We start from the raw sequence: 8,104 nt of genomic DNA, 5'->3' as shown, positions 1-8,104 counted from the left end.
GTAACAGAGTTGCCCCTACTCCACTCTGCTCAGGTGCTACTTTAAGAGATGTTTGAGGATCTCTGCAGTGGATCATTCTCTTGGCATCCTCATAAATCCAGATCAATTGTTTCTGGAGGCTGAATCTGACGGCCGGACCCGTCTTAACAACAGCTCCGATCTGAAGAGTGTCAACAGTGGTTTACGCAAATGCTATTTTAGGGAACCTTGAACGTTCTTCACGTTCTCGTTAGGAATTTCTTTTTTTTTTTCTCTTTTTTTTTTAATGAGGTTGATGATTATTCACACAGTAGGAGGCAGCGTGACGCCAATGATCTTCCTGGATGAAACGTACTAAGAACAGAACATTTCCAAATATAATCTAAAATGTTACAGTGGTTTAAGTGAACAATATTTGAGTGTTTTTTTTTCTTCACACTGCCTTCATTTCTGTTTGGTAGTTGCTCTGACTGGAAACACTGTAGGTGTTTGCTGTACGTCTTACACAGGTTGACTTCAGAGGTGCACTATCTCCATATCCTGTGTAAAATATTATTGGTTTGCGTATAAATGTGCTTAATGCAAATCTGATCTCTCTTTAAATGTTTATAAAATACAAATAAGCAGCTATAATTAGAAAAATCAGCTATTTTAACACTAGACAACTTTTTGTGTCCTCACTGAGTTCAAATCCAGATGTTTACCTAGATCTACTGAGTCCAATGTCAAAATTCTAACAGTGGTTTATGTGAATGGTATGGTATGAACCTTTACACCGCCATCGCTTGCATTTGGCGATTGTTTACTCTGAGGTTGATTATTCTTTACCTGGGAAATGGAGAAGTTATTGAGCATTGCCTCCAAGCTCCATTTTTCCTGTAAATACTCATCAGTTTCTGTCCAAATAACCACCCAATGTACACGGCAACAGTTTACTGGCTCCTGAATATCCCATTGGAATAAACCACCGGGATGTTTTTAAAACTGGGGTCTCTTTAAAAAATAGACGTCGGAGTTGGCCCCGTTTAGAAAAGCTTAAAAAGAATTAGCTTTGCCCTCCTGGGCCAAACTAATCTGCATTTATACTAAACAAAGATGCAAAGTGTGTTATCTACTGCAGGTAAGATATTAACTGACCTATAAACAGAACCTCATTTAAAATATCCTGAACTATTGCTTCAAGGTGGATTTTTTTTCTTCTAAAGCAGGGGTGTCCAAATTTTTTGGTACATGGGCCAAAATTGTCAAGTCAACGGAAGTTGAGGACCAAAAAATTAACAGTTTTTTTTAAACCCAAAAAAATAGTGTTCATTTTTCACCTGTTCTGCAAAATATGATAATTTTAAATAACTTAGCCAGATTGTTTGTAGGAAATGAAAGTGTAAATCATTGTAGATCCAAAATAAAATAAAAAGGATTTGGCTCATTTGTTGTATTGAAAGATGGTCATCCAGTTGGCAAAATATTTTGAATAATTTAATTTGACTGTTTAACAATAAGAAACTTTACTCTTTTTGGTCTAGCAATATAACAGTATTTGGGCCAGTTGCTGTAATTAGCCAATTTTAATAATCAAATTCAAAGCAGATTTTAATGCACCAACGTCTGCATTTGAGTAATTAAATGTCACTGGAAAAATGTTTCTATGAAATGAAAGAGAATGTTAAAAGCGTGTTTATTAAAAGATGAATACTTTGTTTTGTACTTGACATTTTCAATTGTAGGATTTTAACTTTTCTTTAAGAATTTTGCCCTAAATAAAAACTAAAATCTTCCTTCTGCATCAGCCACCTGGACTGGTGAACCAAATCTTTCTTGAAAGGCAGTTGGGGGGGGGGCCAAAATCAGTACAAGGGCCCACAAATGGCCCACTATTGTTTGATATTTTGGTTTTGTTACAGCAACACTTACAGTATTGAAGTCCTAATTAAAAAAAAAAAAATCCTTATTTAAAAAAAAAAATTGCAGGTTTTGTAGAAAAAGCGTTGAAGAATATGAGGAAACAACAACTGCTGAAAATAAGAGATGTCATAATTATGATATTTAGATTCAGACTAAATGTATCTGAGGGGAATTCAAGTTGTTGGACTAAGCAGAAAATCTTGAGACATCAATTTTTAGTAAACTGAACAAATGCCACATTTGCTGTGCCAGTTCTGCATTTTCATAAAATGCAGCAATTTTCTTTTCTCAGGTCAAACGGCGTGGTTTACCTCCTCAGCCACCAGGGGCAGTAATGTTCCACAGACAGGAGCCTGCCGTTTCACGGCTGCCAAACAAACCCACAATGTGCGGAGCTCGCAATGAAAAACTTCCACATAGATGAGCAAAAACCGAAAGGCAGCAGAAACGAGACAAGCATCGTGATTTGTTTCTCAGCCTCCGTGCTTGAATCGTCCGCAGTTCTGTTGAGTTTACAAAGTTCAGAAAACCAATTTTATCGCCATTGTGTTTAATTAATTAAATTTCTTTAAGCAGAAAATTGGACTCTCCTAGCAGTAATTAAGAGTTTGTGCTTCAGCAGTCCCATGGTCCAACCTATATTTACATCTAATTGAAAACTATCTCAGAAACGCAGTGTTTGTTGGTCCATTTCCAATTGAATTACTTAAATCTGCGCTGACATTTGGGAAACTTGGAATTTATAGTTAGGTAAAAGCTGTGGATTAGTTTAGAATCTGGAAATAGCCTTAAAAAAAAAAAAAAAAAAAAAAAAAACAGAAACCTGTGTTGTGCTAGTTTAATTGATGAGTCCATTTCGGTCCAGCCTGCAGAAAACTGCAGAACTATTCACCGAGGTCCAGTGCTGTGTAAAAGCATTCTGTCCCCATTGTCACGTCACAACCACAAATGTATTCTATCAGGATTTTATGGGAAGGATCAATGCAAAGTAGTGTGTAACTGAAAGGGAATGAAAAAACAAATGATATATTTTTTTATACAGTTTAAAAAAAAATTTGAATTTTCTTTTTGTATAGAAATGCATGCCTGTAAATTGTGGCCCTGTTCTTTACTCCACCTCCCTGCAGAACCACCGTTAGCTCCAACTAAAGCTTTTTACACCTTGAAGCTGACATTTTTGCCTCTTCTTTTTTTGCTAAATACACTAAAGACTGCATTGAAAGCATTGTCTAGCATCAGCATGTCTTGTCCCAGATACTGAATAGGACACAGGTCTGGACTTTAGCCGGCCCACCCTAACACACGAATGCAGCTGTCTATCAGCTTTGAGCAGCTGAAGAAAAGCATTCCCACAGCATGATGCTGCCACCACCATGTTTTACTGTGGGGGCGGGTGTGTTCGAGGTGACATGCATTGCAGCTCTCCCATCGCACATGGTGTTTTGGATGTTGGCCAAAGAAAAAGTGGCCTTATCTGATCTTTTTATCCCAGGTGTGCGGTACCCCCTACATGGCTTGCGGCAGTCCTCAGAGAGGATCTTTAATGACTCTTTTCGACTGCAGCTGTTTTCCATAAAGGTCAGGCTTGTGGAGTGCACAGACAGATCCTTCCATCTGAGCTGTGTTTTACTGTTTTAAAAACCAAACGCGCTTTAAGCGTTTAATCCCCTACCTGTCTGCTGTGTTCGCTGGTCTTCATACTGGAAGACCATGGATTCATACTGACAATAAATTACGCAAAGGTGGACCCCCTTGTACAGGATTTTATGAACGGCCATCTGGTAAAAGGTGCTGATAGAAACTCATTTTCCACTTTTCAGATTTTATCTGTAAAAAACAACAAAAAAAGCTTGAAAGCCATCCTTTATGAACTACTTTGTGTTGGTCTAACACATAAAATGTCAACAACTATACACCAATGTTTGAGCTTACAACGCAACAAAATGTGAAAAGGTTCCAGGGGTGTGAATACTTTCCCCCCCAGGCCTTGTAAGGAAAGTGCATTCCTGGTGTTTTAAAGCGTCTCCGTCAGAAAAACCTCACAATCAGCCAGTTCTCGGCAGTGTCACTTGGCCCCTTTTATATATCGAGCATCGACAGCACAAAAATATATTCAATAGTGCACTTCTCTAAATTCTTTATTTCTAGCAGAATGGCATGGAATGGTGTTAAAATAGGAGGGACATCAAATCAAAACATCTCGCAGTTTACTTGGGGACCAAGAGAGGCGCAGGGGACCGATGAGAGTCTGTTGTTCTGAATCACGATGCTGACGTCACAGTTCAAAACCGAAGGACCTCGCGTAGAACCAAAACGATGAAGCTGGAGTAGCTGAGGTAACCGGGGCCAAACAGAAGCGCTTCACAGGTGTGGTTTTTGCCTCCAGACCCCGGTTCGTGGGGAGAAGCTGCGGGGCCGGCCGCTGCGGTTGCTCCTCATGCCCAGGTACTGCCTGAGCAGCTGGTTCACCCGTTTTCTGACTGTTCCATTTGCGGGCCGATTTGCCGGACGCCGATGAACCCGCCGTAGCGCTTTTGTAGGGCCCTCATGGGTGAGCCCATCAGCTTCCTGTATCCGTGGCGCCCCCTCTGAAAGCCGCCAAAGCGCTTGGGATAAGGCGAGCCCCTCGGAGCTGTCGTCCTGCTCCCCGTCGAGCTGGCCTGTCGCTCTCAGAGCCCCTCTGCTTCGCCTCTTCCTCTTGTCAGGCTGAGATCCAGACCCTGCAGGCTCTCCCCCCTCCTCCGAGGATCCCAGCAGCGATGAGTCATAGAGGACGCTGCGCTGGTCCCAGGGGGTCTCGTCCTGATCTTCCTCCTGGAGCTGCTTGGCTGCTGCGGACTGCAGCGCTTGGCTGTCAGCGTTTCAGGTCTAGAGGGGTCAGGGGCCAGCTCCTCTCCAGCTCTCTTGAACAGACTGGCCCCCTCAGCGAGCGTGGGATGCTGCGACAGCTTCACAGCGCGTTTGCACACTTCCCATGTTAGCGAGGTGGAGACGTGACCTCACACTCCAGCAGACACACCTGCAGAGGGGAAAGGAAGCGGGGGTTTAGTACAACCGAGAGATTGGGAAGGACTGCTCTGTCGATTCCACTCATTCCGCTTCCTCTCACTTATTTAGTCTAAAATACGTAAGAAAACCGAGACAGTTACAGTTTCTATCAGCACCATTAAGGGCATGGGAAAAACTAACACCATGATTTAGCAGCAATACCCTCAAGTAGTTATCGGAGTAACTTTTTCGTCTTTCACATCATGGTGGAGGAACTTTTCCCTTCCCTTATTATTATATCATTGCTTCTTTACGGTGAACTGAGTTGTGCTGGTGCTGATGCAAGAGGCGGGGTACACCCTGGGCAGGTCGCCAGGCCATCACAGGGCAACACAGAGACACATGGGACAAACAGCCATGCACACCCCTTAGGGCAATTTAGAGTAGCCAGTTAACCTAACTAGACTAAGGGAGGAAGACAGAGCGCCAAATGCAAGTGCAAACCACTTGCAAAGACCTGAGGATGGGATTTCTTGTTGGAAGGCCACAGCTCCACCATGCGGTCCACCTACCATCTAAACAACATTCAGAAACGGTCCAAAAGATGTCCGAATTACAATGTCTAGATGCGTTTGTGAATTGGTTGGCCCAGCAAAGCATGACTTTCAACATGGTTTTATTTTGGGGTTTTTTGTTCTTATCATAAAAAAACTGGGACAGTATTTAAGGGCTGAAAAGGCTTACATTTGGACACGAATCCTAAGCTCAATGATACAAAAGTCTGGTAAACGTCATACAAAAACATATTCATGCATGTCTGGTGTTTGGAGGGTTGGGACAAGAGTCCAGTATTCACTAATCTTGGTTTTATTATTTTTAAATAAGTATGAACAGTACGTGCATTACGTGTTATTTACTGAAGCTATGATCAGCTTTAGACCGTAAATCATCTAAAACAGGGACAAGTTTCCCAATCCTGTGAAGAATTCGAGTTAGGTCAAGTTCATCTTTTCTACAGGTTAATATAGTTAGAGCACGCAGACCTTTTCGTCTCCATAAATTGTCTTTATGACTAAATATTAATGTATTCTAAACATGCTGTAAAAACATGGCATGCAATCACTTCTTTACTGCTCTGCAGCAGAGCCTGACTGGATGGCTTCTGTGTTGTAGGGGTTTTAATGGGCCTTGTTCCTGCTACGGTCAGCGTATATGGAAAGTTATGCACCAATATGAGATGTCCATCATTTGACAAGCGTGAAATCCGCGACCGCAGAATGACTGACAGCTCCAAAATTGAAAGACATAGCCAAACTGGCCTGAAGGACAGCAACTAAATGATTTCCTTTGTCGATACCTATTTATTTCTGATTGACTCTTTCCTTATGATAAAGATGTGTTTTTGCTTTTCAAATTACACCTGTCATGTTTTCCAACTTTTTAATATAGAACAGGTAGGCAGTGCAGTTTTAATGACTTTCCTGTCAACTCATCATTTTTCTTGACTCTTTGATTTCCCGTCAGATTTCTTAAAGAGTCACATCTTTGCTATTTGGGCACAAGTTTCTGGATGTATTCTGAATACAAAGTAAGTCTTTTCTTAGCATCACCCGCGGAAGCTTTAGTACAAAGATTTTGCACACAGTGATTGACGAAAGTCTTTAATTGGAGTTGCATGGGGCATACCATCACAAACCAGCGCAGTACGCTTCGTGGGACAATGATGCGGATGGTTTTAGAATATAGTCAGCCCTGTTTAACTGGATACCCCTAAATAAAATCCAGTACAAACCAATAACATTAAGAGGTCAGCTAATTTGTAAATACAGTCCACCATAATGTGATTTAGTCTCAGTACGTATAAATACAATGTCTGGATTATTGCAATGCATTCTGTGCCTCCATAGACCGGTGGCAGCCTAAACAAACGGCTGCAGCTAGGCTCCTGACAAGATCCTCTAAATTTTGTCATGTGACCCCGCTTCTTATGCAACTTTATTGGCTCCTGGTTTATTATAGAGCGCATTTCAAGGTCTTAGTTTGCACTTGGAGAGCTCTGCATGAACAGACACCAGTGCACATCGCTGAGCCATTCCACTCCTACTCCCCAAAATTAGGGCTCTGATGATTGTCCCCCAACCTGCTGATTGTCCCCCACACTAAATTTAAAACTAAAGGAGACAGAGCTTTTTCTTTTTTTGGCCAAACTATAGAACTCCCTTCCTCTGCCTCTGAGATCAGCAGACTCAGTTGCTTATTTTGAAGGGAAACTGAAGCGTACCTTTTAAAATCTGCTTTTGTTAAATTTTGTCTTTCTGCTTTTAGCTTTTGTTGTAAAGCACTTTGTGATTTTTATCTTGAGAAGTGCCATGTAAATAAAGTTTTACTTACTTACAGCTGTTCTGCAAAAGCCTCAGAGAACATTAGTGAAGAAACAGCAAGGAACTAGCGACGGTTGTACTCAACACCCCTTCAGACTGAGATAAGACCGGGATCTAGGGTGAGGGAGACCTAGTCCCTAGTCCCAACAACAAACCAATCTGAGATCATTTTCATGATCATAATATTCTATTCTATTCTATTATTGAGTTTTAATATTTGGCATTTGAAATTTTGGCATCCGGATATGAATGTCTGAAGGAATGCGTGGGTGTTCATTATGTGTCACCTGGCGAGACATCTTTCCTCACCACATCAAGAGGCAAATGAATTACCCGGATCATCCCCCGACCGACTGTTGAGGATGGCGCCCGCTTTCTAAATTCAGTACAAACTCTCAACTGGCCGCTTCAGGGAAAGGTCTTGAGCATTTCCGTTGCAGCTGCTGTGGTGGATGTAAGCAGACCCTCGGCAACACGGCACTTGCCCAAGGCATCTGGCAAGCTGTTAACAAGTTAAAAAGACACGCCTGTGGAAATTCCCAGTTATCCGGGGCACGGGTCATGGCAACAGCAGATCAGAGACTTCAGAACAGCGCACACATCCGGCTAAAAGTGAACAGTGAGCATTTACTGCAGACAGAGCGAGTGGAGAGGATGTAGATCTCTCATCTTCGGCACATAGAAGGTGGGACTGTCGACGTTTTGGAAGTGAAATGCTTCATTTGTGTCATTGGAATGCAGCCAGGTTTTTCACAGTCAGAAAAAAAAAGAAAGTGATGTTATTGCCGCTGGGGTCATTAATGTTTTGGAGGGGAAAAAAAATCTTGAGTCCACCTTTGCAAGACAAAAATGGG

At 42.0% G+C, this 8,104-nt stretch overlaps 1 pseudogene; it reads right to left on the bottom strand.

Moving 5' to 3' along the window:
- Positions 1-4,242: 4,242 nt before the first annotated feature.
- LOC118566210 lies at positions 4,243-4,975 on the bottom strand (annotated as a pseudogene).
- Between the last annotated feature and the right edge of the window lie 3,129 nt (positions 4,976-8,104).

The sequence above is a fragment of the Fundulus heteroclitus genome, chromosome 15 (assembly GCF_011125445.2).
Source record: "Fundulus heteroclitus isolate FHET01 chromosome 15, MU-UCD_Fhet_4.1, whole genome shotgun sequence".
Classification (NCBI taxonomy): Eukaryota; Metazoa; Chordata; class Actinopteri; order Cyprinodontiformes; family Fundulidae; genus Fundulus; species Fundulus heteroclitus.
This window is presented reverse-complemented; position numbering and strand designations above follow the sequence as displayed.